Source organism: Acomys russatus, chromosome 19, assembly GCF_903995435.1.
Source record: "Acomys russatus chromosome 19, mAcoRus1.1, whole genome shotgun sequence".
NCBI lineage: Eukaryota > Metazoa > Chordata > Mammalia > Rodentia > Muridae > Acomys > Acomys russatus.
The window spans coordinates 44055057-44070461 of NC_067155.1; positions in this window are offsets into that span (position 1 = coordinate 44055057).

Sequence of the window (15405 nt, forward strand, 5' to 3'; positions counted from 1 at the left end):
ACAGACCAAAGCAAGACAGAAAACCTGCAGCATCCTGTCCAACATCTAGGGCTTCTGATAGAATCACCTGGGCTCCAACAGGCTTGCGTAACCCTGGCTCTGCCACCTACAGCACAGAGCATCTACAGGTCCCACCATAACTTGTGTCAGCTCAAATTCCCATTGTTCACAGTTCTCTCATGGTTCGAAACATGACCAAGATTGTAAGAAGCACAGATATTTGCTCAAATAGTATTCTTGTGAGCTGTCTCTAAAAGTGTTTCTGGATTCAATTAACCTTCAGATCAGTCATCTAAATAAAGAGAATAACCTTTGAAATGTCCCTCAAAGACTCATATTTTAGAGACTTGGTCCCCAGTGCAGTGTTCAGAGGCAAGGATGAGGCAGGCAAACATGGGAGATAGTTTATCCTAGAATTCTATTTGAGCTTTGTTTTACACACACACACACACACACACACACACACACACACACACACACACACACACACCTCTACCTGCACATAGTATGCACAAATGCCCCCCCACAAGCAATAGGCATACCTACCTCAGAACTCCTCTAATACTCCACATGCATTGGGCAACACTATTACCATTTTTGAAGAATAATATGTTTCCCTGTCTCTAATAACAATCAAGCTTACATAGTTTCTATTAAGGCAACATACCTAGGTAACAAGCAGAAGGGCTGATCTGGCCTGAATTGGTTTGAGATTCACCCATAGTCAAGCAAATTGAGTCTCTCAAATAAACTTAAGAAGAATCCCATATTTACCATCTTATACCTATGCATAATTGAGTGTACACGTGTTTAAAATCAGATGCATTGTGGAAAGTGATATGTGCAATAGGAAAAATGAACATACGACTGAATCAATTAAAATAGAGTCCCAATCAAACCACGGCCCTTAGTAACCAACCACTCCTCTTCTTAAAACATGAAGCTCCAAACAGTGACCCTTGAATCCTCTTAGTTGCATGGCCACTAGCAACCTTGGCAGTGTATCCCTCTAAAATCTGTGCTACTGAGTGCTCAGAATAATGTTTGCAGGTCTGTGTGAGCTCTTATTTTCAGCTCTTTGGATAAGAGACCAAGAACTGGAAACACTCAATTGCAACCCCAACCAACAGACAGGGCTTTGGGAACTGATTGGCTCAAGAAAGTTCTGACTTCACCAATGGACTCCACCCATGGGTCAATAATTAAACGGACTCATTGGGGTGTGGCTAAGGAATGTAAGGTCTGGTTGGAGGAAGCAGGTGGCTGGGGCATGCTACTGTCCCCAGGCACTTCTATGTCTCTTTCCCTCTACCCCCTGACTACTATGAGGTAAAGAACTTTAATCCACCACACATGCCCACTGGCATGATATTTTGTCTCGCCTCAGGTCAAAACCTTCCACTGAGTCCCATAAAACCATGAATCAAAAAGAATCTTCCCCCCTCTCCCCTTTAAAGTGGTTCTGTCAGGTGTTTTCCACAGTGACAAAACACTGGCTAACTGATATGGTGGGTCTCATCCAACTAAATGGTACAAAAAGGTCTGGAAAGTAAAGGATCTCCTCTGCCAGCTTACGTAAACTGGGGTATTAATCTTTCCTTCTACCTTGAACTGAAAACATTGGTTCTCTGGGAGATCTTGAGCCTGTCACTTTAAAAATAAAACCACACATTATCAGCTCTCCTGAGTCTGTGATTACCAAATGCAGATCTGAGGACTTCTCAGCTTTTATAATAACAAGAACAAGTTGTATGGTTTCAGGTGTGTTTGAGTCTGTGTGTGTATGTGTATGTGTGTATGCACATGTGCACAAAAATATGAGTGCATATGTTTCTGTGTATACATGCTTCTTTGTGCACGTGCATGCTTGTGTCTGATGAGTGTATGCATGTGTGCCTAATTATGTGGGTGTGCCTCTGTGTGTGCATGTTTCCATGTGTATGTGCATGCTTTCGTGTGTGTGTGTGTGTGTGTATGCATACATACATGTGTGTGGTGTGTGTGTATGCATCTCTCTCTTTCTCTGCATCATTTAAATAGAGTTATGCTACATGGGATGACCATGCTCACCACAAGAGTCACAGACTACCAAAAAAAATCACAGTACTGACATGGGAATACCTCCCTTTGAGTTGTTGGCCACTGCATCCAAGAGACTCCTAGAACATTATAGATTATTGAGTCACCCTTTGTTGCCCGCCCCCCAACTTAGTGATAAGACCTTATTGCTGAAGACATTACACTCTTTGGACACAGGACTTGGAGTAAGTGATCTGGAATTGACCTGGAAGTCCTCCCTCCTGAGGACTAGTGCTCATAGCATTGGAAAGTGACATGCAACCCGCCAAGGGAGAAAAGTCATCAATATCAGCTGTAGAAGTCTACAGACCACAACAACAACTGGCAAGACAGCCTCAATGGTGCACTAGTGGTACTAGTAGCTTGGGGGTAACCAATAGCTGTGTAACTAACTTAAGGCCCACGTTATAGGAGAGAATTCATGCCTGGTACTATAAATCTACCCAATTTGCCATGGCTGGAGAGCTTATGTGCCCTAGAGGAGAAGCTACTAGAAGCTACTGCTGTCATTTGTTTTCTTAAACTAGTATAACTTCCAACTGCATTCTAAATACTTCATCTTAGACCACAGAGGAGTGTAGTTCTCACTTCTTATCAAAGGAACTTCTTTTTGCAGCAGCTGCTGCAGAGATCCACAGAGAGCGATCAAAATGCAGAGAGTAAGTGGACATGGTTACCCAGCCCCAGTTGTGCATCTACAAGACAACCTTCATACGTAAGGCTCAGGAGACATCATAGAAGAGGAAGAAGAGCAATCGTAATAGCCAGAGGAGGGTCATGATGCTGGCTGTTAGTAGCTTCTAGACAAGACAGGGATGCTAAGTCCATGAAATCTCAACAATACAGTTGTCTAAATGACATCTGCATAATGACAACACCAGTCAACATGGCACCTCAAGTAGGAGAAATCACGCAAGGTCGTTCGCCCTAGATGAAGATTTACAAAAAAACAGTGGCTACTTAAAGGGAGATTATCAGTTTACTCCAGGGTTGAGCCCTCTGATAGGTCATCCAATCCCAAGAGGTAAGCCATAAACACTTGTACATTTGAGGCACATTAAATGGGCCCAGTGGGTTTTGTGGTCATGGGAGGGCAAAACCATAATAATTTTAGAAGAGGTCATGAACTTGAGAGGAAGTTTCAGGGGACACAGAAGTTGGAGGACAGAGAATAGGGGGTTGGAAATTATATAAATACAGTACTCATGTATGAAATTCTCAAAAAAATTTTTTCTGAAAAAATTTGAAAATCAGCCAATGAATGAATGAATCTACAGAAAGCAACAAAAAATGAGTAAACAGTAAACAATAGTGATTTTTAAAAATTTTTTAAATGAAGCAGCAAGCTGAACTTGATGACTCATTCCTGTTAACTTGACGCTCAAGAACCTGAGGCAGGAGTATCACGGGCCAGCCTGAGCTATGTAGTGAGTACCAGGCCAGCCTGAGCTATGTAGTGAGTACCAGGGCAGCCTGAGTTATGTAGTGAGTACCAGGCCAGCCTGAGCTGCGTATAAGGCCCTGTCTCGCAGGAATAAACATACAAATTCATTAGCAGCAAGGAACTGAAGGCTGCTGCGCCCCATCAGGAACCTAGTGGACAGTCCCTACATTCTGCTGATTAAGGGCTGATGTCCCTGCTTTAACGGCCAGCAGTGCACACAGCATGTTTGACACCCTCATCTATAAATTAAGGACTCCAGCCTGGATCTGAGCTTGAGGTGACTTGAACGAACAGCCTCACACAGAGCCAAGATTTCCCTTAGAAAACAGCTCTGGATCTGCTCCAGCATGGGGATAAATTAGAGACAGAGGCCCTGGAGTTCAATGCCAATGAGAACAGCAGCAATATTTTTCAGCTGGAAATAGCCCACCAGGGCCATAAAAATCTCAATGAAGAAATCAAACCTAGAAGGTCCAGGATTAAGCTATGTGGCATCTCAGCAGTCTCCAAAAGAAGGTTGGGGGATAAAATACTGCCCTGAGTTAGGACACGAGTCGCCTGGATGTAAACGGTCGTCAGAAGGAAGAAGTTGAGAGAACACTAAAGTTGATGCACACTGTGGACTGAAGAAAGGAGGAGGAAACTGCGCCTGGTGGCAGATGCCTGAAATCCCTGCTTATTCAAAGACCGAGTCAGGAGGATGATCAACTCAAGGCCTTCCTATGCTACAAGGTGAGTTCAAAAACAGCCTGGGCAACACAGTGAGAATTTTGGCTCAAAAAAAAAAAAAATGTCGGATTTGTAGTCCAGAGTGTAGAATGAATGCTTAGAATTCAATAGTGAGCTGTAGAATACTTACTTGGAATCTGACAGTGGAGACAAGACTAGGTGGTAGAGCATCTGCATAGAATCCCCCAGTGAGGGGCTGGGGTGTGGCACAGTGGTAGATCACCTGCCTAGAATCCCCCAGTGAGGGGCTGGGGTGTGGCACAATGGTAGATCACCTGCCTAAAATCCCCCAATGAGGGGCTTGGGGTGTGGCTCAGTGGTAGAGCACCTGCCTAGAATCCCCCGGTGAGGGGCTGGGGTGTAGCTCAGCGGTAGAGCACCTGCCTAGAATCCCCCAGTGAGGGGCTGGGGTGTGGCTCAGTGGTAAAGCTCTTGTTTAGCAGGTGTGAGACCCTAGGTTCAATCCCTAGTGCTGGGGAGGGGCAGGGGAGTCTGGAACTGGAGTTGGCATTGGCCTCTTCTGGGATGACAGCCAGATAGAGAGCTGAGTGTCTGCTAATTACCCTAAAATGGGGCCATTAAATGCCCTCTCCTATTCCACAGCATACCCACACTAGTCAAATGAGGTCAAGTTTACAGAACTATCTTAAAGGACTATGAGCAGCTTCTGTGTGTGAAGTAACCACCATAGACTGATGCAGGGAGTGTTAAATGTGATGTTTCTGGAATGTGCATTAGACAAGGTTCCTGAAACAGATTAGCTGCTACTTGAGAAATAAGCCTAGCTAACATCATTCCTAGGTCTCGTCTTGCATGCCTCCTGCATGAACGCATATTCTTCTTTCCTGCCTGTCTTGTTCATTCTAGCCTTATGTAAACCAACCGTGCATCTGTCAAACTGAGCTCAAGCGTCAAAAAACATGCCTAGCTGACAAACTTAAGTTCATGCTGACAGTGGCAATCGCTTGTCACTGATTACAAAAGTCACATATGTTTTAAATGACATATATTCAATGTTATTAGTTCACTGTCAACCTTTAAAAAAAAGATTTAAAATAGATTAAGAATATAATTAAATGAATCATGATAGCCCCCCAAAATGGAACATTTCCTTAAAATTTAGGTGCCTATTTGTGTGTCAATGTGACCTCGTTACTAAAACAGATTGCTACATTAAGTAGGAAAATAATAAAGAAATATGCGGCTGGAGAGATGGCTCAGAGGCTAAGTTGTGGCACATACTAATCTTGAAGAGGAGCCAAGCTCGGTTCTTAGCAGCCACGCCAAGTGAAACACAATTGTGTAGATGCCTCTGTTTCTTTCTTACCACTGTGATAAACTAGCCTGACAGAAACAATGGAAGGGATAAAGGGCTTATTTTGGCTTGTAGTTCCAGAGCGACACAGATGATCATAGTGGGAAAGACACAACTTCAGTCAGGTAGTCATGGCCTCTGGAGCAGGAGGTAGACCGGTCAACCTACATCTGCACTCAGGAAGCAAAGAGCCAACAGGAAGTATAGCTGAACTGTAAAGCTTCATGGCCCTCCCTCATTGGCCCACTTCCTCCAGCAATATCCTACCCCTTAAAGGTTCCACAAACTTCTAAAATGTACCAACAGCTGAAGCTCGAGGGTTCAAACACATGAGTGTGTGAGAAGCATTTCACGTTCAAACCCTGCAGCATATGGGGTTTAAACTTGCTTATGTGTAGAAAATTTTAGTATACCCATAAAGCTAATAATAGGAACTATTTCCAGGAAAAAAGAAATAAGCAATGAATGAATGAATGAATGAGTGAATGAATGAGTGGGTGAGTGAGTGAGTAAGTGAATGAATGAGAGATAAAAATGGTTTTGATTTTTATATCATATTACCTTAAAGAACTTAAAATCAGGGGCTGGAGAGATGGTTCAGTGGTTAAGAGCACTGGATAATTTTCTAGAGACCTGGGTTCAATTCCCAGCACCCACACGGTGGCTCATAACCATCTGTAACTCCTATTTTAGAGGGTTCTGACACCCTCTTCTGGCTTCTATGGGCACTGCACTTATGTGGTGCACAGACATACATGTAAGCAAAACACCCATGCACATAAAATAAAAATAAACTTCAATAGACCTTAAAATCAAAATACAAAATACATTTAAAATTATCATTAAAGAAAGACCAAAATACAAAAACATAGAGAGGAAAATAAGTAAAATCCCATGGACTCATAACCAAAACTACCCAACTTCTTTATTTTTTGAAGAGTGGAGGTTGAAATTAGGTCTTGCTATGTAGCTCAGGCTACCCTCAATCTCATAATCCTCCTGCATCAACCTCCCAGGAGCTTAGATTAAAAATTAGCCATATTTTCTGAGACAGGGTCTCATAGTCAGGGCTGGCCTTGAACTTAGTATATAGCCAAGGATGTTTTTAAATTCCTGATCTCCCTGCCATGATTTACCTCTGGAGTGCTGGGATAACAGGTGTGCCGCACCATGCCAGGTTTATACAGTGCTGGGGACCTAATCCAGGGCTCTGTATAAGATAGGAAAGTGTTCTACCAACTGAGCCACGCTCCCCCATCCCAGTGTTAACCATTAATACTGTTTGATGCATTTCTCTCCAGCTGTTTTGTTTCCATTATTTTGTTTTTATTATAGTTAAGATCACATGGTATACAGATTTTTTAAATACTCTGACATAGTATCATAAGCATTTTCCCATTTCTGACATGTTAATGCAATGATTGCGTAGCAAGTGACTCCAATCAATATGTCTTTTAGACATTGATAGTTGTCTCTGTTTCTGAATGCATCCTTGAGTCAAATTCGCAAAAAAAAAAAAAAGACTCAGTGAGCCAAAGTGTACTATTTGATTCTCTTTTCAGTTTTTGATACAGATTTTCACATTTACTCCCCAAATCCTATGTTAATTTATGCTCCTACCAACTACATAAAAAGTTGGTAGAGAGATACCTATGTACTCATGATATATCATGTGGCACTGGCTGCAATAGCCAAGACATGGAGTCAACCTGGATGCCTGTAATATGTGAGTGGATATGGAAAATGTGATTTAGGTATGCATACATAGAGAGAGGCGGGGGGGGGGGCAGGCTTAAGGAGGCACACTGTTTCATCCACCCATCTAATGTCTCATCCATTGACAACTGCCACTCAAATCTCCGTAGTAAGCAAGTGGCACACTCCACCTTAAGGAGACCTATTTTCATTTCAGCAGCCAATATTTATAAAAATTTAACTGGATCCAAATACTGCTTTGTGCTTTGCTCGGATTATATACCATCAATCTTCCTCCAAAAAGCTTTCAAACATGTCTTCCCCAAAGACTTCCATACTCCAAGCTGAGTAAATACACTGAATTTTCCCTTTGTGAAATGGTGCACGTCTACTCATTGCCTTGATGCTCTGGGTGTTCACGATTCTATTCTCTCTCTCTCTCTCTCTCTCTCTCTCTCTCTCTCTCTCTCTCTCTCTCTCTCTCTCTCTCTCTCTCTCTCTCTCTCGGAAGCTGACTGTAGTTCCATAGCCATGCACCTGCTCAAGCTCGGTTGCACTATGTCCAGACAGAATTTCAAAAGGTGACTGCTCACTTCCCACTCTGACAACTTGCTCTTCTTCTGTGAGAAGCCAAAGCTCTTCCTATATGGAGGTTACTCCATTATCAGGGCTTCCAAAATAGTAAGATGCATGGAACAGAAACCTTGTATTTGTTAGCTTTAAATTACCATGACCAAATCACCATGACCAAAGCAGGACAGCTCACAGAATGGCTGGTGGGATGCAGAGAGAAAGGGAGACAGGAAGAGGCCAGGGCAAGATACAGTTCCAAGAACTCCCCAGTGGCTTACTTCCTCCATCCAGCTCCCATCTCCCACTTTTCAAGGTCTCTTAATAATGCTGTTGTGTTATGACTCCACCAAGGGACTGATCCAGTGATTAGTCAGAGAGGTTAGAAGCCAATTGCCCTAAAGTAATCATCACAGGCATGCCCAGCCTAATCTCGTTAATCTGGTCAAGTTGACAACCAAGATCATCCACCGCAGCTGCAGACCCGCAGCAGTAGTCCGCCTAAAGCGTGAACAAGAAAGCACTGCTCCTGGGTTTGACTGGGGCGGGGGAGGTCCTGCTCCTTCAGGAATGTGCTCTCTGCCCAAGTAGAAAAATCCAAGCTCACTCTCCAGGACCCATCAAGAAGCAGGGTGTGGTAATGACATGTACTTGTCATCCCAGGCCAGTGAGAGAGTCAACCTCTAAGAATAAAGTGGATAACTCCTGAGTAATTCTGTCTGGCCTGCACATCCACTTGCACACACACACACACACACACACACACACACACACACACACACACACACACATTCTTTATCTCATATACATGCACATTAATATACACATATGCCTATACTTTCACATCCACATACATACATAAACCATACACATATATACTCATGCACACACATACACCAATATGCACATTTACACATACATATATACATACATACACACATATACTCACAATCCATACACACACGTACAACACACATATATATGTGTGTATGTACACATATACACCAAAATATACATGTGCTCATCCATTTACACGTACACACACACCATGTGTGTGTACACATTCACACACTAACATACACATTTACCCATACATACACACCACACATACACACCAAGTTACTTTTTCTGTAAGCTAGTGACATTTGAGGCCATTAGCTGCCTGGCAAAGTTATACAGAAAATCATCAAAGGGTGGCAATTTTGGCAAGAGAGGGATCTCTCTCTCTCTCTCTCTCTCTCTCTCTCTCTCTCTCTCTCTCTCTCTCTCTCTCTCTCTCTCTCCATGTCAAGAGACTTTTCTCCTTAAGGCATTCGTGGAGTAGTGTGCACTCAGTCAGTTCACAGACATTTATATAGCAGGTACTGGGTGTCAAGAGCTATTCTAAGAGCTCTACAGAAACACAGTCAACATGAAACCCCATCATGGGGGGGGGGGCTCTATTCTCTCCATTTCATAGATGAGGTTGCAGAGGCAGAAAGAGGCGCTGCAGAGAGGCCAGAGAATGATCCACAAGCGCCATGCTTTTGGTCTCAAGGGGGTGCCTTTATCAAGGTCACGACAAGAAAGCATTAAAGGGTAAAAACAACGAACCCCGAAAATATAACAGAACATCAAAACGGATGCTCATCCCATGAAGCAGCACCTGAAGAAGGTCTGGTCTTAAGCTGGAGTTCCCTAGTGAGAGATAAGACTGAGCAGCATCCCCCTGGTTGAGACTTTCAGGTGAAAAAAGCAAACAAAAAAACAGCAACCGATAGAGACAAAAGTGATGAGATGGGAGCCTGGTAGCATCCAGCGGGAACCAACTAGGGTACCTGAGGCAGGAGTTCTCCACTGAGTTTTCTCTCCATAGCTAAACTGGTGGCTTCTCTCTCCCACTTCAGGCACTTTATATCATGGGGTGAACACTAGTGACCTCTGTTGGTAATGGGTCACTTCCTAGCTGCCCCTGAGGACATGGTGTTTTCACTCTTGGGATGTTTTGTTCTTCTTTTCTCTCTCTGCCACAAGCAGGGGACCCAAACTATCTCTAGATACAGAGCACTTTGAGACAAACATGCTTGAGTCCGAAGTTGGGACTGAAGGAGTTGGCAAATCCATTCCCAGAGCTAACCTCTGAAATGGCTTAAGCAGCACATGACAATTTACCAGTATAATGAACACTACAGAGTTCCAACTCTGAAAGTCTGGCTCCTGTGTCAACTGGTGTTTAATCTTCCTTCATTCTCAGAATAACTTCAGGGACTGAGAGAACCTAGACTCAGAGATATAAAGTTACTGGTTCAAGATCACACAGGGACTCTAGTGCCTCATATTTCACCACCTCCCCTTGGTGGGGAGCCCTGGTGGCACTCAAAGAAAGAATAAGCAGGCTACCAAGATGAGACTTGATAGCCTATGACCATATAGTGGGGGAAGAGGTCCTCCTGGGTCATAGATCTAGGGGAGGGGAATGGGGTGAAAGAGGGAGGGAGGGAGGAACAGGAGGATACAAGTGATGGGATAACAATTGAGTTGTAATCTGAATAAATTAATTAAATAAAAATTAAAATAAAAAAAAATCACACAGGGAGATAGAGAGAGAGAGCTCAGTAGTTAAGAGCACTGGCTATTCTTCCAGAGGACCTGGGTTCAATTCCAAGCACCCACATGGCATCTCACAACTGCCTGTAACTCCTGTTTCAGGTCATCCAACAGCAACAGCAACAGCAACAGCAACAGCAACAGCAACAGCAGCAGCAACAAAGGTCACACATGGATCTTATTCATTCATTCATTCGTTCATTTGTTTGTTTGTTTGTTTGTTTTAAAGATGGGGTCTCCCTACAAAACCCCAGTGATCCTAGAACTCACAATGTAAACCAGGCTGCCCTTGAAGTCACAGAATCCACCTGCCTCTGCCTCCTGAGTGCTGGGATTAAAGGTGTGCACCCTCCTCCATTCCCAGCCACACAAGAGCCTTAATGACAGCAGGGACCATGTTCTATGGAACAATAATGACTAATGATTTTTTTAAAGGCTAAGATTGTAGCACATTTGGTAGAGCGTTTGCCTAGCCTGCACAGCCCTGGGTTCCATTCCCACTATGATGTTGCGTACTATAACTCCGGTACTCACCTGTAGGTGAGCCAGGAGTGCAAGCAACTGAAGCTAATGAGATGGGTGAGGGCCTCCTGTAGGTAAATAAAGCCCTTGTTGTACATGCGTGAAAGGTTGAGTTTAATCCTGAGAGCTCATGGGGAGAAAGCCACTCTAGTGGCATAAGTCTTGTAACTCCAGAGTTGGGGAGGCAGTGGCCAGAAAGCCTAGCATATTTGGTGAGTTCAGGCCAGTCAAGGACTCTGTCTCAAAAAGAAGGTGGATCATGCCTGAGGAATGGCAACTAAGGCTTCCTCTGGCTTCTGTGTGCACCACACAAACGCTGTGTGGACCCATATATACATGGATGTACTACACATGCACACAAAAAAGTCCGAGGTTGTCCTCAGCTACATAGCAAGTTCAAGGCCAAGCTGGTATATTTGAAACAATGTCAGAAAGAAAAAAGAAAGGGAGAGAGATGATTGAGGAGAGAGAAAGGGAGGGAGGGAGGGAGGGAGGGAGGGAGGAGGGAAGGAGGAGGGAGGAAGAGAAGGAGGAAGACCAGAGAGGCAGAAGGAGGAAAACAGGGAGGGAGGGAAGAGAAGAGAAGAGGAGGATGAGAGGAGAGGAGAGGGGAGAGGAGGGGAGGGGAGAGACAGAGAGAAGGAGAAAGAGACACACAGAGAAAAGAGAGCATTGCAACACTTTACAGCTCTCCCTTCAAACTGAGAGGCAGATAAGCATGAACTCAACACCATGGCATCTTCGGGAATTCTCTTTGCTTGTATCGCCATCACTGCCATTAATGGATGTTTACCTGGCATCCAGCTTAGGAGAACTGCTATGCCAAGCTCTCTTGCCCCAGTAAACACTGCAGCAATAGGCTTGCTCTAATTAGCCCTCGGCATGATGTAAGATGAAATAAACTGAAAGGCATCCGGCTCCCCGGTCAGGTGGCGCTTACTCGATGCCTACAGTTTTCACAAGTTTGCACAGCAGCCAGCTGCCCTAGAATGTAGCAGGAACTGAGAACATAATATCCCTGCCTTCCTGTTTCATTATCACCAGCGAGGGTGTCCACATTAAAGGATCAGTGTGAAACGGACAATTCACACATCTTCCCCCCTGCTTCGCAACAGTGTCCGTCCCTGCTGTTGCCAAGGATGCTGGGCCTGTGGCAGCTTCACAGTACTTCCCACAACAAGAAGACAGTCCTCTATCAGCAGGAAGCGCGTGCAGACAAGTAGGCAGCTGTGGAGATGCACGTACACTCCCTATTCTACCCTATTCTTCATGTGGTTTAAACGGTGTCTTCAGAAGGTTCGAGTATGTAGAACAGCAGCTCTCAACCTGTGGGCCACGACCCCTTCTGGGGTCAACTGACCCTTTCACAGGGGTCACATATCAGATATCTTGCACATCAGATATTTACATTACTGTTCATAACAGTAGCAAAAAAAAAAAAAACCAGTTATGAAATAACAATGAAAGTCATTTTATGTTTGGGGTTGTCACAGAATGAGGAACTATGTTAAAGGGTTGCAGCACTAGGAAGTTTGAGAACCACTAGTTTAGAACCTTGGTCTCTAATGGGGAAGTGTTTGAGAGAAGGTTAAACCTTAAGGACTTGGGGCCAGTCTGGAGCATGGCTCAACTGTAGAGCACCTGCCCAGAATCCCCCAGTGAGGGAGGGGCAGGGGGTGTGACTCAGTGGTAGAGCACCTGCCTAGAATCCCCCAGTGAGGGGCTTGGGTGTGGCTCAGTAGTAGAGCACCTGCCTAGAATCCCCCAGTGAGGGGCTGAGGTGTGGCTCAGTGGTAGAGCACCTGCCTAGAATCCCCCAGTGAGGGGCTGGGGGTGTGCCTCAGTGATAGAGCACCTGCCTAGAATCCCCCAGTGAGGGGCTGAGGTGTGGCTCAGTGGTAACATGTATGTCTAGCAATACAGAAAGACTTAGATTTCACCCAAAATGCCCCTCCAAAAAAGTAGAATGAGAGATGACTAGGTTATTCAGGACATTGAACTTAGAAAAAATTAACAGTCTCAAAAACAGTTCTTATGAGAGAAAGCCCATACAAAAGAAAAAAGCTGACCTGGAGACATTCAGCTTTCAGACTTCATACTTTATATAACACCTAACCTCAAGTATTCTGTTATCAAAATGAAAGTGAACTGAGATGGCAGGGAACATGATAAAAGAGAAAAGACGCACAAGGAAGGTCTCTTTTGCCTTCAGTGAGGAGGTTAAATTGTTTCAGTAGCACAAGACCAATAGTCCAGTAGAATCTTTCTTCTCCAATTTTCCCATTGTCAGGTGCACTCTTTCCAAAATGGATTGGCATGTGGCGGGGTCGAGGGTGGGTGCTTTCAGTATTTTCTTGGGTCACTTATCACCTTCAGACACAATGCATTTAACAACAGGGAAGGCCTTCCATTACCCTAGCCCAGCCAGCCATCTGACAACCCCTTGTGAAGACCTAACTCCTCCGGATACTCTGGCTAGTCTTGCCTTAAATTGGAGAGAATCCCAGGAGCCCTGTATTCATATTCTGAGCTGTACATCTTCAGTTGGTCCAAACCTTCAGTTGGCCTGGTTTGCAATCCTGAGCTCTCTCCTACTGCCTATGCCTTAGCTTGTAGGAATCAGACCCTGTTTGCATAATCTATCCCCCTGTGGTCAACACCCTTTCCTCTGAGACAGAAACCCCACAAGCTTTTCTAGTTTTCTCTCTCAAGTTCTGGTCCCCTGTGACAAAATCCCTACCCCAAGCCCGAGCTAGGTATCCTCAACTGCCTCAGTATCCCCCAGAAACCATCACTCCTTTTCTGGGAGACTGAGAAGGGCCCTAGTGACTTCTTGTGAAGACAGTTCCTGCCTCCTGCCATTTGTCACTTTATTTGGTCATGTTAGGGCACATTGTTTGCGTCCATAGGATTTAAGAGGTCCCATGCATCCCATTGAGTGTCTTTCCCTGGGAAGACGTAAACAAATATCTATTAACCCCAGACAGGGTATTGAAGACAGATTAAAGAACGCATTCTACCCGGGGCTCATTGAACCAATGAATTTATTGGGGCTGCTTATGGGACATTTGTGAGGAGCCAAATAAAAGAACTCAGGTAACTAAAAAGCATGTATCTCTGTAAAGCCCAGCCCAGCATGAGTGACAATGCATAAATGCTGCTACAACGGTGGCTCCGGTATGGTGTGTAGGGAGCTCCATTGGTGCAAGACTCCCCTCTCTCCAGCAATAGCTATTGCTTATGCGGCCTTGGGGAGAGACCTGATAAATCTCCTAAAATTCAGGAAATTCCTGAGCCTTGTGAGTTTCGTTCACTTCCTGAGCCGGTTTCAAGGCTGGAGAGATGGATCAGTGGTTAAGAGCAGTGGCTTGCTCTTCGTCAGGATCCAGGCTCGGCTCCCATCACCCATACGGTGGTTCACAACCATCTGTAACTGCAGTCCCAGGGGAATCTGACACCCTCTCCTGGCCTCTGTGTTCATGCAAGTGGTGCACATACATACATGCCAGCATAACACTCATGGACATAAGCAATTTAAAAGTAAAAGCAAAATTAAAAAGAAGCCTCTCTCTAGGAGGGAGGGATTCAATACAGAAGAAATAGCTATAAAACAACCGATTCCCCACCCTGTCCCCATCTGGCACTCCAGTCCAATGGTTCTCAACCTTCTTACTGCTGTGAACTTTTAATGTTGTTCCTCATGTTGCGGTGACCCCAGCCATAAAATTATTTTCATTGCTATTTCATAAAATTTCATAAGTAATTTTTCTACTGTCATGAGTCATAATATCTGTAAATATCTGATATGCAGGATGTCTGATATGTGACCCCGGTGAAAGGGTCACTCAATCCCCAAAGGAGTTGCCACCACATGTGGAGGACCACTGTTCTAGTCCTTTGTATCAGGGACTATGTAGGTAACAATGTAGAAGGATGTTAAGTCAGAATATGGCTGCTCTGGCAAAAGATCACATGCAAAAACCGTCTAGGTCTGTGTGATCCAGCTGGAATACAAACACGTCTTTAACCCAGGAGACAGAGGCAAGCAGATCTGGGTTCAAGGCCAGCCTGGTATAGAGCAAGTTTCAGGTAAAGAAATTGCCTAGATCCAGATGTGGTGAAAGATGCCTTTAATCCCAAACAAAGGTAAAGTTAGTTTGTTGAAGGAAGCTCTCATGTTTAAAAGTGGTGTCTAGTTGAGTGGCAGAAAAGGTGACAAGTCAGAGAAGATTAGACAGAATAGGATACGCCCAACTCTCATAAGAAGAGAGAGGAAAGGGAAGCTACTTAAGAGGCAGTTTTACAGAGGGAGGAGTCAGTTTCTACCAGGACAGTAATAGTGAGATGGGTTGCAGAGAGAGAACTCAGGTGAAGATGGAACAAGCCAGAAAATGAGAAGTCAGGAGATTAGAGCAGATTGCTGAGTTAGTTTGAGGCCAAGCAGAGCAATTCTGGGCAGAGAGAG